The sequence below is a fragment of the Callorhinchus milii genome, unplaced genomic scaffold (assembly GCF_018977255.1).
Source record: "Callorhinchus milii isolate IMCB2004 unplaced genomic scaffold, IMCB_Cmil_1.0 Scaffold22, whole genome shotgun sequence".
Lineage (NCBI taxonomy): Eukaryota > Metazoa > Chordata > Chondrichthyes > Chimaeriformes > Callorhinchidae > Callorhinchus > Callorhinchus milii.
In genome coordinates this window covers 8,360,026-8,381,047 of record NW_024704763.1, presented here as the reverse complement: position 1 = coordinate 8,381,047, position 21,022 = coordinate 8,360,026, and positions in this window count along the sequence as shown.

The following is a 21,022-nucleotide window of genomic DNA, read 5'->3' as shown; positions in this document are numbered from 1 at the left end:
TGATTTGTGGAGCAAATTCCTCTCCTTAGTAGAGGAGGCAGGGATAATAATACATGAATAATAATTATAATAATTAAATAATAAATTATTAATAATACAATAAATACAGCGGGGACAAACCTATATAGAATTATACATTTTCAAAGTAAAAATGTAAGATATTGTGTTCGCTTCACAAAATTAATTTCATAATAATTGTTGCATTGATACAGCGCCTTATCACATCTTTGAGATGTCTCAAAGGGCTTCACAGAATACACTGTAAGGCTAATTACAGTGGAATCCTGTAGCTCAGTGGTAAAGCACTCGCTTTGCAAGTGAGAGACCTGAGTTCAATTCCAGGCAGAGGGCGAAACCTTGGGCAAGTTTCCTTACTCCACACAGAGCCTAATAATAATCCCTCCAAAACCACAAACAATAATAAATTGGTCATTTTCAATCTACGACTGTTTGTGGGACATTGCTGTGCGCAATTGGCTGCCGACAAATATACAGTCAATTCACTTTACAGTGTGTTCTGTGAAGCGCTTTGGGACGTCCTCCCGACGTGAAAAGCGCTATATCAAATGCAAGGATTATTATTATTATTATTATTAATTGGCTGTATTTTGCAGGTGAAAGGCGGCAGCCAATTACACACAGCAGTGTCCTACAAACAGTTGTGGATTGAGTGACCAAATTATTATTATAATAATAACCATAAATTCTCAGTACATTTGATATTCTTTCAACATCTTAAGCAAGCGATTTCTTTCCATGGAGGAGAGAGAAAATTCAACAATTCCATTACAATGAAAATTAACTTTTCAGCAATGATACATTCTAGAGCTTTAATGTCCATTCAGATTGTTAGTGTTTGGATTTTCACAATTAACTCTGGAAAACACTAGAAAAGAACATCAGTAACATTGTTCATCTAAAAATTGGACAAATTAATTTGTAATCGATATCTATTACAAATTCTAAATCCGAGGATTAAAGCACAGTCGAAAATCAAAAATGCCTTACTTACACAAAATTAAGAATCTTGGTTTCGAGAAAGCTGTCACCATAGCGAGCTTGAAAGATTTGATCCATCTGAAATAAACACAATTTTAAATCAGAAGCATAGAGCCATTTAGTTGACTTGTGTAAGTAAAGCACTGCCGGACCCTTCCCCAGATGAAGGGCGCTATATGAATGCAAGTTGTTGTTGATGACAACAAAACCCTGGTTATTGGTTTTGGTATTTCAGACCTTACATAATATTCTAAAATGAAACATTTTCACGCACACCATCTCAGGGCGTCGGGACGTCCTCTCGACGTGAAAGGCGCAATACAAATATATTTTGTTGTTGTACAGATTATCACACATTCGGAGCTGTCTTGTGGAAGACTGACTGGTTCGAAGTGGAATAAGTGAAAAGGAACTCTAATGTTCTTGGCGTTAGCATCCATTTCACAGACAGACTTACAGTTTGCCTCACTAGGCTTTCCAGGTCTCGGTAAACACTTGAAGATCGGTTCCTCAGGAAGGCTGTGTAGCTCCTGTTCAGAATTGTGAACTGTACCAGGTGAGAACCAAAGGGGACTGCAGGGGGAATGGTCTGTGAGGGTTGCGTAGGTCTTTGGTTTGACCAAAACTCAGGTTTGCTTCCAACATCAACTCCCATTGTAAGAGGGTGGCCTTCAGAAGGACTGGGCTTCAAAGAAACAGCAAGAGTGGCCGAGCTTGTAGAGGGAACTTCAGCAGAGGTGAAGGGATCCCGGGAGGTGGAATCTTCAAGTCCCACCTCAGAGCCGCTGGGGGTCCATTTGGCAGAAGGAAGCTGTGAAGCAGTGGAGAAATCCTGAGACTGACTGAACACATGGGTGGTAACTGTGGATGGTGAGGACGTGGAGACCCCATTCTTACGGACACTTGGCAAAGCTGTGGAGATGTCATCCTCGGAATACTTCGTCTGCGAACGGACAGCTATAGGCTGCGACACTGTGGATGATTCCTGAGAAGTCCTGAGCTGTTGGCTGGTATCTGGGAATGGAGAGGTTCTAGACAGTTCAGTGCCAACGGAGATGTGGCTGATATCTAGTATCTGCGAAGCTGGTGAAGCAGTAGAAAATGTTACCTCAGAGCTACCGAGTAGCTGGCTGGTCTCAGTAAATGGCAAGCTGGTAGAGAATTGGTCTTTATTTCTGGAAGGTACCCAGCTAGTGGCCGTGGATGGCCATGTTGGTGAGAATTTTGAGAGAGTGGCTGTGAGGAGCTCTTTAGTAGAGCCACTTGTGGTTGATGATGAGGCTGTGGAGAATTCCTCAGAACCAGTTAACCCCTGACTCATAGCAATAGAAGGCAAAACAGAGGAGGACCTAGCCTCTGAGATGCCAGCCAGCCCGCCAGTGGCTGAAGAGAGCAAATCTGTGGAGATTTTATCTTCAGAATAATTAACTGGCCAACTAGTCACTGTAAACAGTGAGATGGTGGAGAATTTACCTTTGACATTACTGAGGAGCCACCTGGGAGGCGTAGATGAAGCTGAGGAGAACGTTTCCTTGGTGGAAACCTTTGGTCCCCAATCGGTCGCTGTAAATGGCAAGGCTCTGGAGGATGCTTGGTAGCCACTAGGCAACACACTGGTCCCAGCAGAGGGTCTTCCTCAGAACCATTTAGTTTCCAGTTAGTAGAGGCGGGTAACAGAGTCCTTGAGAATTGTTCCGTCAAGCGACCGAACAGATGGCTTGTAGTTGTGAGTGGGGAGTCTGTGAAGGATCCATCATTTGAGATGTGAGGTAACTGGCTGGTAGCCAGAGCTGGTCCAACTGTGGATAGTTCTTCCTTTGATCTAGGAGGACCCACATTCCACTTGGTGCCGGTGGATGGTGAGGATGTGGAGAATTCTTCAGAGTTGTTCGGTGACCAATTGGTAACCCTGGGGAATGGGTCTTCAGAACTTTAGCTTGCCAGGTGGCAACTGTTGGCCTCAAACCTATGAGGACAGTTGACAAGTCTTCGGGGTGCTCTGTTATTAGCGATTCTGCAACAGTGCTAGGTTTCTGGATGGTTACCTTATCTAGCAAGTGAGATCTCACAGTGAGATTCATTTCCATCTCTGACCTGGGCGATGTTGGTCCCATTGAGGACCTTGATGTCACCTGGATGGGTTCAGATGTTATTTGCTTCATATCAGAAGCTGGTGTCAACTTGTTACCAGAGTCAGAAGATGAAGAATACAAGTCCATTTTATTAACGAGATCCACATCACCAGCAGTAGATGGGCTTCCCAGACCATCAATTACGTTGAATGTTGGAGTTTGCTCAGATTCAGATAAAGGGGACAGTGTTCCATGATTAAACTCTGCGATGGTCACATCTCTGTACCAAACTGGTGTTCCACCCATCTCACTTGTTCTGGACATGAGTGTTTGTAAATTAACTGACAGGAGCATTTTTGTAACAGCAACAGATGGAACTATTCTCTGGGGCTTCACAGTCCTCACGTTGTGTTGATCTACTGGCGGGATGATTTTAAGAGGGTTGGATGCATCTGACCCCAGCCACTTGTGTTTGGTGGACACAGAGCTCACTGGTGTTATTCCATCTGAGTGGATGCCGGAAGCAGATAATTTCTGCCCATCCTGGGATGTGCTGCTCCTTCCTGCTGCTCTGCTTTGCAAAATCTGATCCAATTTGGTGGCCGTCACAAGAGATTTCCCCAAAAATGTAAGAGTTGGCCCAAATCCTTCATGCCTCCAGGGTGTTTGACTCGAGGGCAGCTTGTTTGTAGCTGTAGGAATGGTCATCCAAGCCGGGTTAAGGGAAAGCGATTCAGAGGTTACGTCCACTGCATCATGTGTTGACAGAAAGTGAACAGGCCTGTCCAGTGGTGCACAAAGGAACCGCCCTGATAAACACAAGAAGCAACTTTGATCAGATTTACTTCAAGGGAATTCAGCAAAAGCTTCTTTCAATTGAGCTACTATTTATTGCGATTAATTTTTAGGGATCTATAGATCCTTAAAAATTCAAGACCTATAAATCGATAGATTTTCCACACAGTGGGTGGTGCGACTGTGGAACTCGTTGCTGGGAGCTGTGAAAGGTAAAAAAGGTAAAAAAAGGTAAAAAAGTAAAAAAAAGGTAAAAAAGTAAAAAAAATCAACCCATTTAAAAAGAGAGATCAAAAGCACGATCAAAGAGGGTCTTGAGGTGGGTTTTGAAGGTGGCGAGGGAAGGGGCGAGATGGAGGAATTGCGGAAGGAGTTCCAGAGGGTGGGTGCAGAGTGGCGGAAGGCCTGCCCGCTGATAGTGGGGCGAGCAAGGCGGGTGACATGAAGCAGGCCAGAGCCCACTGAGCGTAAGGAGCGAACAGGATGGTAGGGGGTTAGGAGGTCAGAGAGGTAGGGGGGAGCAAGACCATGGAGGGGTTTGAAGGTGAGGAACAGGATCTTCAACTATATCCTTCAACTGTGATGGGAAGCCAGTGGAGTTGGGCAAGGGTATAAAATTCTATATAATAGTTTTACATTGCAAATAATAATAATCCTTGCATTTGACATGGAGTCTTTTCACATCGTTGAGAACCCGCATAGAGTTTCAAAGGATGTGCTGTAAAATGGATTGACCATGTATTATGCCTTAGTAAAGTTACATTCTGTAATGAGTCAAGGCTAGTACTTAACCTCAGGAATTTACTTTCTGAATGCAATGTCAATGATCTGCTCTCTCAGCTGAAATAGAGTTTGGACAATGTTAGTTTAGGGCCTTATGGCATGTCTTAACATAACCTGGGCTGAAAGCACAATACTGAGATCTATCTTCTTGTATTATTAAACCAAAATCCCATATCATGATAATCCAACAGCCAGTTTCCTTTGCAAGTCCTGGTAAAATAATAATCCTTGCATTTGATATAAAACCTTATCATGTCATTGAGATGTCTCAAAGTGCTTCACAAAATGTATTGTAAAGCGAATTGACTATTTTGTAGGCAGCCAATTGCACACAGCAGTGTTCCAGTGTTTGGTGGGATTATTACCCCCGGAAAGCAATCTGTCATCGACTAACAACCGGGTTCCTACTTACTGCTAGGTAAACAGAATTGCGTGGAGAAAAAAAAAAAGGCCTATGGTTTTGCCCTGATTGGGAATTGAACCCGCGTCCTCTTGCTTGCGAGGCGAGCACACTAACACTACAGGATTCCACAATGAGGTTTTTAAGATTATAAATTTGCTTGCACTGGCTGATGTCCTCCTGACTTAAAAGGCACTATACAAATGTTATCTGTTCTTCTTGATCAGCTGAAACGTACCAGCCCTTACCTAGATTCACAAATATGAAAAGCAGGAGGCGAAACATCTTCAAACAGCGCTGCCTTTACACTTCTTGTAATGGATCACGTCTGGTTCAATAACATTGCCAGGAAACCTTGGGAAAAAAAAGCAGGAGTTTCAAATCATCACTATTGTATACAGTAAACCATATTAACAACCATCCCCGAGCAGCCCAGAAAGATTCCACGCACATCAACAAGCCCTTACTTAAAAGAAACCCTTGTATAAAGGCCTCACTTTGCCCCTGACAAATTATTGAAGACAGGTTTAACTGTATTGTGTATTCCGACCCTAGCCCCATCCCCACATCATCACTGTTAACACTCCTCCAGGGATTCCTCCCGCTCAGCTCCGATTAACCCTGCAAGCCAAAGCCCTAACAGCCCTGGCTGGAAGCAGTACGAAGTTTGCCATAATGCTTTCAATGGTGATCCATGCAGTTTTAATTGGTTGAACTTCAACAGTTAGTTCAAGACTTGGCTCTTGGCAACATTGTCAGATACTCTCTGGAATTGATTAAACTGACACCCAGCTAGTGCCAGCTTCAGGCTAAACCTAATCCAGAGGCCCATGAAGCAGAAACCCATCATCGTGCTTAAGAGCATCCAAACTAAGCTGAGAATTCCATACATCCCACCTACACATGGAAATCCAAGAGACAGATTGTTGGAATGGAATGTGCATTCTCTCTCTCCCTGGACGGATGCATCCTGTTTACCTAATTCCGGAAAGCATTGGCCAGAGCCAAGGCTTGGGGGTACTTAGAGTGTATGTTGGGGTAAATGCCGGACTCTAACCAGCTAAAGGCGCATAACTTGCCATTGATGTCACCATCTGGCAAGCTTTCCCACTACTGTAACAAGCTAAGATCTTCCAACAACAACAACAACATCACATTTGTATAGCGCCTTTCATGTCGGGAGGACGACCTAAGACACTGGAACAGACAGAGTTACGGATCTGAGCTGAGGGTCAGGGTGGGCAAGGGGCGAGGGCGGGAAGCAGGGAGATCGAAAGCACGGTCGAAGAGGAGGGTCTTGAGGCTAAGTGAGGGGGCGAGGCGGCGGGACTGCGGGAATGGAGTTCTAGAGAGTGGGGGAAGAGTGGTGGAAGGCCTACCTGCCAATAGTGGGGTGAGCAAGGTGGGAGATGTGAAGCAGGCCAGAGCCCGCTGAGCGGAGAGAGCGAACAGGATGGAAGGGGTTTAGGAGGTGGGAGAGGTAGAGGGGAGCAAGACCGCGGAGGGCTTTCAAGGTGAGGACCAGGATCTTGAACTGTGTGATGGGAAGCCAGTGGAGTTGGGCGAGGATGGGGGTGATAGGGTCACGGAGCCTGGTATGGGAGAGGACACGGGCTGCAGAGTTCTGGATGATCTGCAGCCTGTGGAGGGAGGAGTTGGAGAGGTCGACAGCAATGAGTTTGCATAGTCAAGCCTCCATGTAACAAAAGCGTGTATGAGGGTCTCAGCGACCTGCGGTGTGAGACAGTGGGAGCGAGCGATGTTGCGGAAGTGGGGTAAGGTAGAGTGGCTCATGGCGCGAATGTAGAGTAGAAGGATGGTTGAGGGTCAAACAAGACCCCAAGATTCCGGACTGGCTTAGCAAGGTGGAGTGTGCAACCATGGATGGTGATGCTGTCAGCGCCTGAGGTGAGGAGGCACTGACAGGAGCCAATCAGGAGAGCCTCGGTCTTGTTAACGTTCAACTGAAGTAAGTTCGCTCTCATCCAGGACTTGATGTCTGACAGACATTCTGTCAGGACAGCAGTGGGTCCAGGAGTCAAGGGTGGAGGCAGAGAGGTAGAGTTAGGTGTCATCTGCATATGCTCTCAGCAGAGAATTAAACCTGGAGCCTTCTGTTTTCCCCGAGGAGGTTTATTCACATGTTTTAGCTGACACACATCATTTAAGCTCATATTAAATTTCACCTTGAAAATTAACAGTAGCCAACTCCTGATGGTGTTTCTGAAAAAGGTCTACATATATACAATCCGACACATTATCCTTGCTCTGATGATGTGCAAAAAGTACCTGGATCCCAGTTCAGATCCAACTTGTTGCCCACAAAGCAACGAAGCGAATCAACACCTCTTGCAACACGAAACACCATTTCAATCAAACAGACTCACACTCTCTGAGAGTGTGATGTTCACAACTGGAAACTGATACGTTGAAATTCTTGCATTACAGAGAAACCTTGCTGGGCTTAGGTTGGTTTGGGGGTGGGGCACCCAAGAAACACATCAATCAGTTGGAAACGACTAGATTCCTGCAACTCAACCACCCCAGCTTCATTCCCCCTCCGCAGCAAACACACGCCTGCTCCATTCGAAACACAGAAACAGGAGGAGGCTATTCATCCCCTCGAGACTCCCCCACCATTTTATAAGATCATGGCTGATCTGCACCTCAATTCCAATCACCCACATCCCTTAATAACCTGAACTAACAAATTTCTATCTACCTCCATTTTGAAAATGGATCCAGATTCACAGCCTTTTGGGTGAGAGAGTTCCACATTCCCACTGCTCTTTGGATGAAAAACTGCCTCACGATTTCACTCCTAAATGGCCTGGCTCTAATTTTAAGACGATGCTTTCCTTGTTCAGGTTTCCCCCACCAGAGGAAATAGTTTCTCTGTAGCTACCCTATTAAAATCCCTTTATTATTTTAAAAATCTCAATCATATCACCCCTCAAGCTTCTAAACTCAAAGGAATAGAGACCAGGTTTATGCAACCTGTCCTCATAACTTAACCCTTTAATCCCTGGTATCATTGTGGAGTCCTGTAATTCAATGGTTAGAGCACTCACCTCGCAAGCAAAAGACCTGAATTAGTTTCCTGGCAGGGCGAAACCTTGGGTAAATGTCCTTACTCCACACGCTTCTGTTTACCTAGCAAAAAGTAGGAACCCGATTGTTAGTCGATTGGCTGAACGATTTTCCAGGGATCATAATCCCTCAAAGAAAACAATAATAATTTGGTCACTCAATCCATGACTGTTTGTAGAACAACAAAATTACATTTATAGAGAGCCTTTCACGTCAGGAGGTCATCCCAAAGCGCTGAACAGTCAGGTGTCGGGGCATGAGCATCGGGGAGGGATGGTGTAGGGGTGAGGGAAGGCACAGAGGTGGGAGGGAGACCAAAGGCATGATCGAAGAGGAGGATCTTGAGACCGGCCTTGAAGGAGGCAAGGGAGGAAGCAAGGTGAAGGGACTGTGGGATGGAGTTCCAGGACGTGGGGGCAGAAAGGCTGAAAGTCCGGTAGCCGATGGTAGGGAGGGTCGGGGAGACATGGAGCAGTCTGGAGCCCGCTCAACGGAGGGAACGGGCAGATTGGTAGGGAGTCAGCAGGTCAGAGAGGTAGGAGGGGGCAAGGCCATGGACGGCCTTGAAAGTGAGGACGAGGATCTTGAACTCGATCCTCTGGGGGATGGGGAGTCAGTGAAGTTGGGTGAGGGTGATGGGGTCGCAGAGCCTGGTGCGTGAGAGTACACGAGCTGCAGAGTTTTGGATGATCTGCAGGATGTGAAGGGAAGAGTTGGGAAGGCCGATGAGAAGGGAGTTCCCATTATCGAGCCTTGAGGTGACGAATGCGTGGGTGAGGGTTTGGGCAGCCTGAGGGGTGAGGCAGTAACGGAGTCTGGCAATGTTGCGGAGGTGGTGGTAGGCAGTGCCTGTCATGGCGCGGATGTGGGGGAGAAAGTTCAGGGTCAAACAAGATACCCAGGTTCATGACTGGCGTAGTGAGGTTGAGTGTGCAGCCGTGGAGGCTGATGCTGCCAGGCGCGCTCGAGGTGCGGAGGTGCTGGCGCGAGCCAATCAGAAGGGCTTCGGTGTTGCTGACATTGAGTTGGAGAAATTTGTCCCTCGTCCAGGACTTGATGTCGGACAGGCAGTCGGTCAGGACGCCAGTAGTCCTGGAGTTCAGGGTGGAGGCAAAGAGATAGAATTGGGTGTCATCCGCATACATGTGGAAATTTACCCCATGGCTGCAGATGACGTCACCAAGGGGAGCCTGTAGAGGGTGAAGAAGAGGGGCCCCGAGGACAGCGCCCTGAGGAATATCGCACAAGACGGTGCGGGGGCTGGAGGAGAACACTGCTCTGTGCAATTGGCTGCCACGTTTTGCCCACAAATATACATTCAATTCACTTTCCAGTATATGCTGTGAAGCGCTTTGAGACGTCTAGAAGACGTGAAAAGTGCTATATGAAATGCAAGGATATTATTATTATTCTGGTTGAGGGGTGGTGAATGAGCCATCTAACCATGTATGAAGGCTGAAGTGTTAGTAAACACAAGGCTGGACATGTCGAGATAAATAATGTAAAAAAGGAGATACGATAAATTGCTAAAAGATACAAATTGCAAGCAAAAGCTTAAAAGCAGTAAACTAGGTCAACCTTAAGTAAATAACACCTACGTATACAAGACAGAAGGCTGGCTGAAACCACATCCTATGCCGAAACTATATCAAATCTAAGCAAGAGATAAAGACACGAGTCATTGGGACTTAGGTCCTGGGGAGTGGTGAGATCTTGTGACCTGCCTATGGAGACAGATACAACCCGATTCTCCCGAGGGATGGATTGTCTCTTGCTCAAACTCAGAACCGTACACGTGTGTGTGTATTTCCAACAAAATTTATTTATTGTAACCCTTAGAAATGAGGGAACATTGAATAAATATCTTAATAAATATTATGTATTAAATAAATTGTATTAATAAACAATTTAATTATGTGTCAGTGAATTCATCATGTAATAATCTTTGCATTTATTACATCATCAATACTTCTCAAGGCACGTCACAGAGTAATAATAAATAATAATAATCTTTGCATTTGATATAGCGCTTTATCACAAAGTGAATTGACAGTATCTTTGTGGGCAAAATACAGCAGCCAATTGTACACAGCAGTGTCCCACAAACAGCCGTAGATTAAGTGACCAAATTATTATTTTTTTTGAAAGGAATTACTATCTCCGGAAAAGCAATCCCCCAATCGACTAGCCACCAGCTTCCTAATTACTTGCCCAAAGTTTCACCCTGCCGGGAATCAAACTCAGGTCCTCTTACTTGTGAGGCAAGTGCTCTAACCACTGAGCTACAGGACTCCACAGTAATGACAGAGCATTAACTTGCACTCAAACCAGTGCACAAACAGAACCCAAGCCTTGTGACAATGTCCCCCACCCAATCCTCATCCTCTGGACAAGCTTTCAGCCATTCTGCCTACTCTCTCTGGAACTCCATCCTCAAGTCCCTCTGCCTCACCCCTTCCCCACATTTAAACCCTTTCTTTCCACCTATGCTTTCAGTCATCTGACCTCCACGAGCGGAGCTCAGCTCCCACTCAGCAATACGAAGCTGCTTTGAATCATTCCCTTCCCACCCGCCCACCACACAAAAGGCTCAATGTAAATGCAAATTGTTGCTGTTGTTGTTCACAGCACATTCCCATCACAAAACTGGTGCAAAACTGGGGGCAGGGGAAACAAAAATAAGAAATAAACAGAGCTGTTTACCAGCACAGAGCTCCAGAAGCACTCACAGCCTACACTACTCACCTCACTAACCAAAGAATGAAGCATCTTCACCTGCTCGCCATCTTATTTATATTCTAGATTGCAGATGACTTGCGTTAACTAAGCTGTCACAGCTGTGATTGCAACTATTGCTTGTTATAACTGATCCAAATTTGTATCAGCTGAAGGTGCTTAACTTATCTGTGCGCAATTGGCTGCTGCATTTCGCCCACAAAATATACAGTCAATTCACTTTACAGTGTATTCTGCAAAGCGCTTTGAGACGTCTCGAATACGTGATAAGGTGCTATAACAAAGGCCAGGATTATTATTTTATTATTATTTGCTGTGACCATCTACACTCCGATCTCCTCCCACTTCCCTCCCAAAAGAAAAAAAGATAATGAAACTGGCAGTTCTCCAGAAACCTGATACGGATGACATGAGATCTAGAACATTAAATGGAAGTGAAACAGGAAATGACTGGGAGAGGGGAACAACACCACCATCAACAAAATTACATTTGTATAGTGCTGTTCACGTCGGGAGGACATCCCAAGGCACTGGACAATCAGTATTTCGGACCCAAGCTGGGGGTTCAGAGCCAGGGAGGGTGGAGGGCAGGAGGAGAAGGAGGGTGATCAAAGTCACAGTCAAAGAGGAGGGTCTTGAGATGGGTCTTGAAGGAGGCAAGGGAGGGGGTGAGGCAGAGAGTCTGCGGGATGGAGTTCCAGAGGGTGGGGGCAGAGTGGAAGAAGGCCCACCTGCCAATAGTGGGGCAAGTGAGGCGGGCGACGTGAAGCAGGCCGGAGCCTGCTGAGTGGAGGGAGCGGGGGATGGTAGGGAGTAAGGAGGTCGCGGAGGAGCAAAGCCATGGAGCGCTTTGAAGGTGAGGACCACGATCTTGAACTATATCCTCCGTGTGATGGTAAGCCAGTGGAGTTGGGAGAGGATGGGGATCATTGGATCAAGGAACCTGGTGCGGGAGAGGACATGGGCTGCAGAGTTCTGGATGATCTGCAGCCTAAGGAGGGAGGAGTTGGGGGGGCTGACAAGCAGTGAGTTTGCATAGTCAAGCCTGGATGTTATGAATGCGGGTGTGAGGCTTTCAGTGGCCTGCGGTGTGAGACAGTGGAGGAGACGGGCGAAGTTGCAGAGGTGGAGAAAGGCAGAGCTGGAACAAAGAAATGATGGCGTTCCCATTGATACAACAGAAACCTGGCTGCCTACCGATGACACTGTCCACCTCTTCGAAGCCTCCCCCCAGCACCAACTACACTTTTCACTATATCCCCCAGCTCAACTGGCACGGCAGGAGGGTGGCTCTTATCTCCCAAAACTCAAGCGCCCCGTGTGAAGGACGCTATATAAATGCAAGTTGTTGTTGTATGGTGGGGGTCACAGGGCCTGTGAGGTGCTGTGGAGGTTTATAGCCTACCTGTAGGTCTGTTGTGCAAAGGTGTACGTTTCATGGAAAGATTGAAAAGGTCATATAATCGACATTCTCTGGTTTCACCTGGGAGTGGTATAGCAATAATTCACTTATGGCAGGATTTGGGAATCACATGAAAGGTGCATTGTTGGATTACATTCAGGTCAATATCTGGTTCTGATCCATATCATGGTTATAAAGGAAATGTGAGGAATTTTGTTTATTGTTAGTTACAGTGGAGTCCTGTAGCTCAGTGGTTTGAGCACTCGCTTTGCAAGCGAGACACCAATTCCAGGCAGGGCGAAACCTTGGGCAAGTTTCCTTACTCCACACACCTAATAATAATCCCTCCAAAACAAAACAATAATAAATTGGTCATTCCAATCCACGGCTGTTTGTGGGACACTGCTGTATGCAATTGGCTGCCATGTTACGCCCACAAATATACAGTCAATTCACTTTACAGCCTATTCTGTGAAGCGCTTTGAGATGTCTAGAAGATGTGAAAAGCGCTAAAGCAAATGCAAGTATTATCATTATAGTTACTTACTTCAAAAGGGTATCAGAAGGCTGAGTGGATTCCCTTGTTTGAACAGCATCTAACTGGTTAAAGCTCTCAGAGCCATGCCTCCTGTATAGAATAAGCTTCATTTTTGTAGCGGATGTGGTTTTCTGACAGAAAATGTGGTCGAGGCAGTATCCAAATTGGAATCGGTAAAGCAAGCTTGAAACTGAGGCAAGATTTTAATTTACAGATGATTTAGTTGGAACCCGTGTAACTGCAAACACAGAATTTATTGAAACCTAGCTCAAAAGTTCAGAAAACATTTGAAAGGGATAATGAGTCTGTAATTATAATAATAACAATAATAATACTTGAATTTGATATAGAACCTTATCATGCCTTCAAAGTGGATTGACTGTATTTTGTGAGCGAACTGCAACAGACAATTACGCTCAGCAATGTCCCACAACACATGTGGATTGAGTGACCAAATTATTATTTTTATTTATTTTGAAGGGATTATTACCCCCAGAAAGCGATCCGCCAATCGATTAACAACCGGGGCTAATAACCCCTTATAATAATAATAATAAGATGGATGCCAGTGGCAACATTTAGGGTTGGTGTATGAACTGTGAATTCTAAGTCCTGACCTGAAGACGTGAACTCATGACTGATAATGATTCGGAGAACTATGACACTTGTGAGTCAGAGGTGAGAAGTACGATTGTTTTATAAATTGAATATAGAATAATTAAAGATAAAATAGTCAACCGTAGATATTATGTAGAGCAATGAACATGTGCTGTACATGGGAACAATCTTGTGAATTTCGGTTACCTGATGCATTGCAACACAAAATGCCACATATTTTAGGTTAAAAGTAAACTTCACATGAAATCAAAGTCATGAATGACTTTTCAATTTGGGTGTGTCACTCTATCTACTGCTCTGAGTCATTGAAACAGCTAAAGCCATCAAATTGCGGTGAAAGACTTTCCAACTTTGAGATCTTCTGCGTGAATGCCTTCAGCAATTAAACTGCGTGTGTTTGTTTAAACAACTGTATCCTATCGTTCTGCTTTCATAGTTTAAACAGTCTGCTTGCTCATCATGTTAAAGTCTTTCCTCATAATAACCAATGTTTGCATTTGATATCCCACCGTTCATATCAGGACCTCTCAAAAGTGTAGTGACTGTATAGTTGTGAGTGAACTTGGCTGCCAATTTTCACTTAGCAATGATCCACAAACAGCCACGAAGTGAGTGACTAATTTTATCTGGGGATTGTCAGCCAGGACACGGGAGAGAGAGAAATTCCCTTCTCTTTTGAGATGGCGCCTCTTTTGAGATTAATGTCCACCTGAACAGGCAGACAGAGCCTCGGTTTTGTTTCGTCTGAAGGACAGTAATACCGCAACTGACAGCAACCTCTCTTTTGAGGAAGAAGGTTTGTGGTTGCGGGTTCTGTTTTCAATAAACTCGAATCACTTTGCAGCGTTTGTCATGGCGTGCAGAAACTGAACTGAGCGCAGCTCTTTCGCTTTCATGGTGACCCACGGCAAGAAAGGAAGGAAGCAATGATAAATCTTGTTTATCGTACTGAAAACGCTTGGTTCTGATACGAAAAGATTCGCTTTTCGAAATAGATTGCTTGTCTTTTCAGAAAAACATTTGTGAGAAATGCAAAGCTATTCTGGGCAAGCTCTAGTTTAATTGCGTGCTGCACATCAACGTATTGTGTTTGGCATTTGACATCTTCCCCCCACCCCCCAAAATAATAATAATTTGGTCATTTTACTCCACCGCTGTTTGTGGGACACTGCTGTGCGCAATTGGCTGCCCAGGGTTTCACCCACAAAATACACAGTCAATTCACTTTACAGTATATCCTGTGAAGCGCTTGAAACGTCTCTAAGACGTAATAAGGCGCTATATCAAATGCAAGGATTATTATCATTTTTATTACCTTTCATTAGGGCAGTGAGTCATGTGTGCTGATAACCCTCCAATACCACACCCAAGTGACTATTATTCAAATGTCAGCGGTAAGGGAAGCATAGTCTCTCTTTTCATTCAAGGTTTTATCTCAAGGGGTAGCTGTTTGACCACATATTGAATCATCTCTCCTACCCCCAATTCAAGTGCCCAACCAACAGTGCCAAGCAACAACAACTTGCATTTATCTGGCGCCCCTGATGCAGGGTAGCATCCCAGAGCGCTTTGTGACGTGAAAGGCATTGAATAAATGTAAATTGAATTGCGTCACAGTTGAACTCAATCCTTTCCTCATCCTATGTCCACACACATTGCAGCAGCAGTCATTCACATTGCTATCAGGAGCAATAACCCAGGCTGATTATTTTACTTACTCTTCAGGCACTGGGATGGAGTATCAGCCTGGACTATGAGCTCAAAGTCCTGACATTGGGCCTGAACCCACAACCTTCTGTAAACAAAGCAAACAGGATGCTGGGCTATGTGTATATGGGTCGGTAAACAGGGAACATCGATTTGAGATAATTGGCAAAAGAACCAGAGGGGAGATGAGATTTTTTTTACACAGAGAGTTGTTACGGTCTAAAACAGTGGTGGAAGCAGATTCAATATCAACTTTCAAAAGGGAATTAGATAGGCAATTAAAGAGGAAATATTTGCAATGATACAGGGAGAGAACGGGAGAGTGGAACTGATTGGGTAACTCTTCCAAAGAGCACAGGCACAAAGGGCCAGAAGGCCTCCTTCTGTGCTGTAATATCCTATGATTCTATATTGCTAAATCACTTGAGTTGAGTTGCGCAGAATCAGACTCAGGCTGTACAGTTCTCTGGTCAGACCGCACTTTAGACTACTGCATACAGATCTGCTCACTGCTGTGTTATTAATGTTAAATTGATCCAATTTAAATCGTGATGTTCAACGAAACTCAGGAACAGAGGGAATCAGAGACAACACAAATCAATCTTTATTCCTTCTTTGTATATTTCTCAAGCATGCTGCATATTAAGTATCAGCTTCTTTACCGAACTTTGTCTGGTCTCTATCGGTTTGGAGTCCTGTAGCTTAATGGTTAGAGCACTCGCCTTGCAAGCGAGAGGACCTGGATTCGATTCCTGACAAGGCGAACAGTTGGGAAAGTTTCCTTACTCCAATTGACTGTTCACCTAGCAGTAAGTAGGAACCCGATTGTAAGTCGATTGGGATTTCCAGGGGTAATGATACCTTCAAAATAAATAAAGATAATTTTGTCACTCAATCCACATTTGTGGGACACTGCTGTGTGCAATCGCTCACAAAACACACAGTCACTACACTTTACAGTATATCCCATGAGGGGCTTTGAGATGTCTCAAAGACGTGATAAGGCGCTATGTCAAAGGATGCAAGGATTATTATTATTATTACTTGAGGTCTTCTATGAATAGTGAGATGGCGGATGCACAGCTTGACTATTGACCTCTTTCTTGCTAACTATATACCTTGTTATTTTACTACCACATGTCTTTGGTCATATAATTCCTCCCCTTATTTGGTAATCATTCAACACATACAAGAAAGCTGAGTATATATATATTGTATTCTTATATCACCAATTCCTGCTTTTCAGTCTGGTATAACTTCATCTGTTGCATTTTGATTATGATTTTGTAGCAAAATGCAATCCAACATAATCATATCACATCTTCTTTCTTATAGGTTGTATAATATAGGTTGGTTGAGGCCAGGACAATGGGACTCATTTAAAAAGCAGGTTGATGCTGTGATGGAGGAACTGCAGGGTGGGTGTTCTGGAGGGATGAGATCAGATGAGCCAAACTGAAATTGCGACTTGAGGGAGTGTCGCAGATGGAGCCAGGCTGACACCCGACACTTGTGTCTGCTGTCCCAGCAGGTTGAACCTGGAACCTTCTTAGTCTGTGTGTTTCAGTAACACGCTGGGCAGAGCATTCAACCATAGGATCTACAAAAAAAACCCTCATTCAATTCCTTATTGTTTTATTGCACTGTATGTAATTCTCGCCCTCATCAAATCAGTGACTAATTGCTAGCAGGATTACAAAATTTAATTGGAGAATGATTATAATTAAAGCGTGCTTATAGATTTCCCCTCCCCTGCGCTGGGGTGCCCAGCCAGCTGTGTGAAGCACATTAAGACTTGCACCCATTATGAAAAGCGTTGCATCAATGTAAATTGTATAATTCATATTCAAAGGTACACACACACATCCTTATTTCAATGTTATAACACTACTAATTGTTGCATGATACAGCACCTTATCATGTTTCACGACGTCTCAAAGCGGATTTATATCTGACTAGAGTATTTGTGGGCGAATGCGGCAGCCAAATAATAATAATCCTTGCATTTCACGTAGCGCCTCATCACATCTTGAGACGTCTCAAAGCGCTTCACGGAATATACTGTAAAGTGAATTGACTATGCGTTTTGTGTGTGAAATGCAGCTGCCTCTTTGCGCACAACAGTGTCCCACAAACAGTCGTGGATTGAAATGATCAATTTATCATTAGCATGAGGCAGGATTGGGAGATTCTTGGCCAGGCTAACGCCATGGAATCTTTAACATCAACCTGAACCGGCAGACGGGACCTCAGTTTAATGTCTCAACCAAAGGACAGCACCTCTGACAATGCATCATCCCCCAGTACTGCCATAAAGGGTCAACTTAAAGGATTATGTGATTCTAAGTCCCGACGTGAGGCTTGAACCTGCCAACTTCTGACTCAGGAGGCGAGAGGGCTACCATTGCGTCAGACTGATACTACCTAGAACACTGCCATAACCTTGAGCGACGCTCTCAGAAAAGCTCTGCATTGCGGGAGCATGAGTTTAGGAGTGCCACAATTTGATTTGGTAACCAGCTAACAACTCACTGCCATTGAAATGGGGCAATTGGTTTACATCAACAGCATCAGAATAAGCAGAAGGGAAATTGGTTTGTAGCTGGTGTGTCTGACTAGTGGTATCTTTTTGTAGAGAGGAAATGCTTGATTATTTTACTCAGAAAGGACAACTGGCAACATAAACAACAAACCACGGACTAACCAGCAAAACCACGGACATTCTTGAATGCAAGTTTCAATGTTATCCGAAGATAGCTTTTTAAACTTCAGATAACAAGTGGTTAGAGCACTCGCCTTGCAAGTGAAAGACCTGGGTTTGATTCCCGGCAGGGCGAATCCTTGGCCAAGTTTCCTTACTCCACACGGCGGATAATAATCCCTCAAGAAAATAAATAATGATAATTTGGTCAATCAATGCATGAGTTTGTGGAACACTGCTTTTCACAATTGGCTGCCGTGTTTCGCCCACAAATACAATCAGTTCACTTTACAGTATATTCTGCGAGGCCCTTTGAGATGTCTAGAAGACATGTAAAGCTTCATATAAAAATAAAAGGATTATTATTAGTAGTAGTATTATGGTTTCAAGCCTCATGTCAGGACTTGGAACTCAAGTCTAGGCTGACACTACATTACAGCACTGGGGAGCACTGAATTGTTGGAGGTGCTATCCTTCAGATGAGACATTGAAACCAAGGTCCTGTCTGCCTGTCCAGGTTAAAGATCTCGTGGCACTATTCAAAAAGAAAAAGGAATTTCTCCTTATGTTCTGGCTAACAATCCCCTATGAAGCATTATTATGCACAAGTTGTCTTAGCATAAATTAGTGCTTCACAGAAGTTGTTCATAATGCATTATGCTTAATGCCTTTTGCTTATAATGGAAAATTACTGAACATTTATATAGCTGCACCTTTAATAATACTTACATTTGATATAGCGCCTCATCACGTCTTCAAGACGTCTCAAAGTGCTTCACAGAATATACTATCAACTGCATTGACTGTCTATTTTCTGGGAGAAATGCGGCAGCCAATTGCACACAGCCAATTTAAATGAAATTTTGCTTAGGATTGTACTCATGTAACTTTTGAAATGAATAATATCCGTCTCTTCCTTATCTAACGTCCTTGCTTGGTTTGGGACAGCAATAAGGGAAAAAAGGACCATATGGTCTTTGTCTTTTCTTTATCTAATGACTTTGCTTTTTCTGGAAAAAGGGATGTGTAACCAGATGGTCCTTATTAGGTGAGAAGTGAAAGCAATAAAACGGTATCTGTGAGGCAAACCAAATGGTCATGTAGTTAATAGTTGAAGGAAAAGTCATGAAAACTTAAGTTTGTTCAGGCGTATAAGCATAGAGCACCAACTTGCCAAAACCGACAACAGAACCGGGAGGTGAGGAGGTGCAGTACATACCATTTAAAGGAGAGAAATTCCTGTAACTACTTATTCTCTTCTTTTTGGTAATTATGCCTCTGTACAATAACAGAATTTTACATTTAATGAAACTCGCAGAAATGTTTGCCATTTACCCAAAACATTTCTGTGAGTTTGATTGTCTTGCGTATCTGAATACACTGACAATTCACTCCACGTAAAATTAGTCAAGTCACTTTATAGCCTTTTTGTGGAGCATGACAGTGTGCAAATTTACTGCCGCGTTTGGCTACAATTACAGTCACTACACTTCCCAGCAAATTCTTTGATGGTATAAGGCGCCATATGAAAAGCAATCTGAGATGGACACTTGTTGCTCAAGATTATTTCTAAGTGGCTCCGTCATAAACTTTCTGGCTCCTCTCGAGAATCTAAGCAAAGATAGACTGCTGGTCTCCATTAAGTGCTTCTAGATAGGTTCTAGCCCCATTTGAAGCAAACCAATGATTAAATCAGAACCGCTACCAATGATGAATCAAATGCAACCCTCAACCAGTCAGCCATTAGGGTGAAACACAAACCAGTCTTTGTGAGCGATCTGTTGCGTTAAAATGTTCAATTATCGAACAGGTGCAGAGTGCCCAAAAAGATTGTGTTAACAGTGAATATCCAGAGACAAAGGTTTAACATGATGGAGACCAGACCTGGTTATTCTTGGGCTGTATACAGAGCAAGGTAGAGATGACAAGGTACAGAAGGTTAAAGGGCCAGTGGCAGAGGTGGAACACACTGAAGAAAAAACATCTTCCACAAGTCTTTTCTTCATAATAAGTAATCAGTGTTGCACTCTTATCAAATCTTAAAGGACGCCATTAAAATTTGACAGGGATGTAGTGAACAAGAACAGCATTATATAATGTCCTTCGTCTTTTCGGTTCCCTGACTCTTTCAGTGCAAAATACCACAAGAGAAGCTAAACTGGACTCGACCATAAGACTTTGCGAATTCTTTCTCATTGCTGGAAATCACATAGAATTAGGAAGTTCTGAGTTCTGAGATCGCCACAAAGCAAAGCAAGCCAGTAAAATAGCAGAAATAAATAGCAGAAGAGCAAGTTCATGAAAACCTGTAAGTGTTTGAGATCTTACTTACGACTAGTTTCAAATCCCTATATTGGGGCAACCAAACGTGGTGTCAGAGGTGTTTTTCTGATGAGAAGTTAAACTGAGGTCCCATCTGCCTGTTCAGGTAGATGTTAAAAGATCCTATGCCACTATTCGAAAAGACAAGATGAGTTTCTCTCTCCGGTGTCCTGGCCAACAATACCCCAAATAAAAATGATCATTCACTTCATGGGTGTTTGTGGGACATTGCTGTGTGCTGCCTTTTCACCAACAAAATACTGTAATTTACAGAAAATCCTACAAAGTGCTTTGAGATGTCCTCCTGACGTGAAAGGCGCTGCAATAATTGCAAGGTTTATTGACAGCTTTCAGACCACCTTCTATTGAGGGTTGTCCTTTAACTGCCTGAGAAACCCAAGAGGCCATGACTAGAATAATTCAAGCTGAGGAAGCTGGATCCATCCACATCTTCAAGAGTGAGGTTGATTGATTTTTGGTAAGTCAGAGTATTAAGGGATATGGGGAGAAAGCAGAAAATTGGAATTCAAAGGATTAGTTGAGGTACAGATCTGCTATGATCTAGTTAAATGGCGGAACCGGCTCAAAGGGGTGAATGGCCTACTGCTGTTCCTATGTGAGTTTGGAGTATAGCCCACAGGCTGAAGCGGACACCAGCACATGAACACCCTTAAGCGGATGAAAAGATCCTTGTGAGAGGAAGACATGAAAACCTTCCATTGCATCCTGGAAGCTAGCAGGGCAGTCACCAGCAATTATTCTTCATGGTTCCTCTTGAGGCTTCTGCCACCAGTTCACCACAATGGCAGGTCTGGATATCCAATTGGCTCAGATAGTCTAACCACCCCGGGATCCTAAG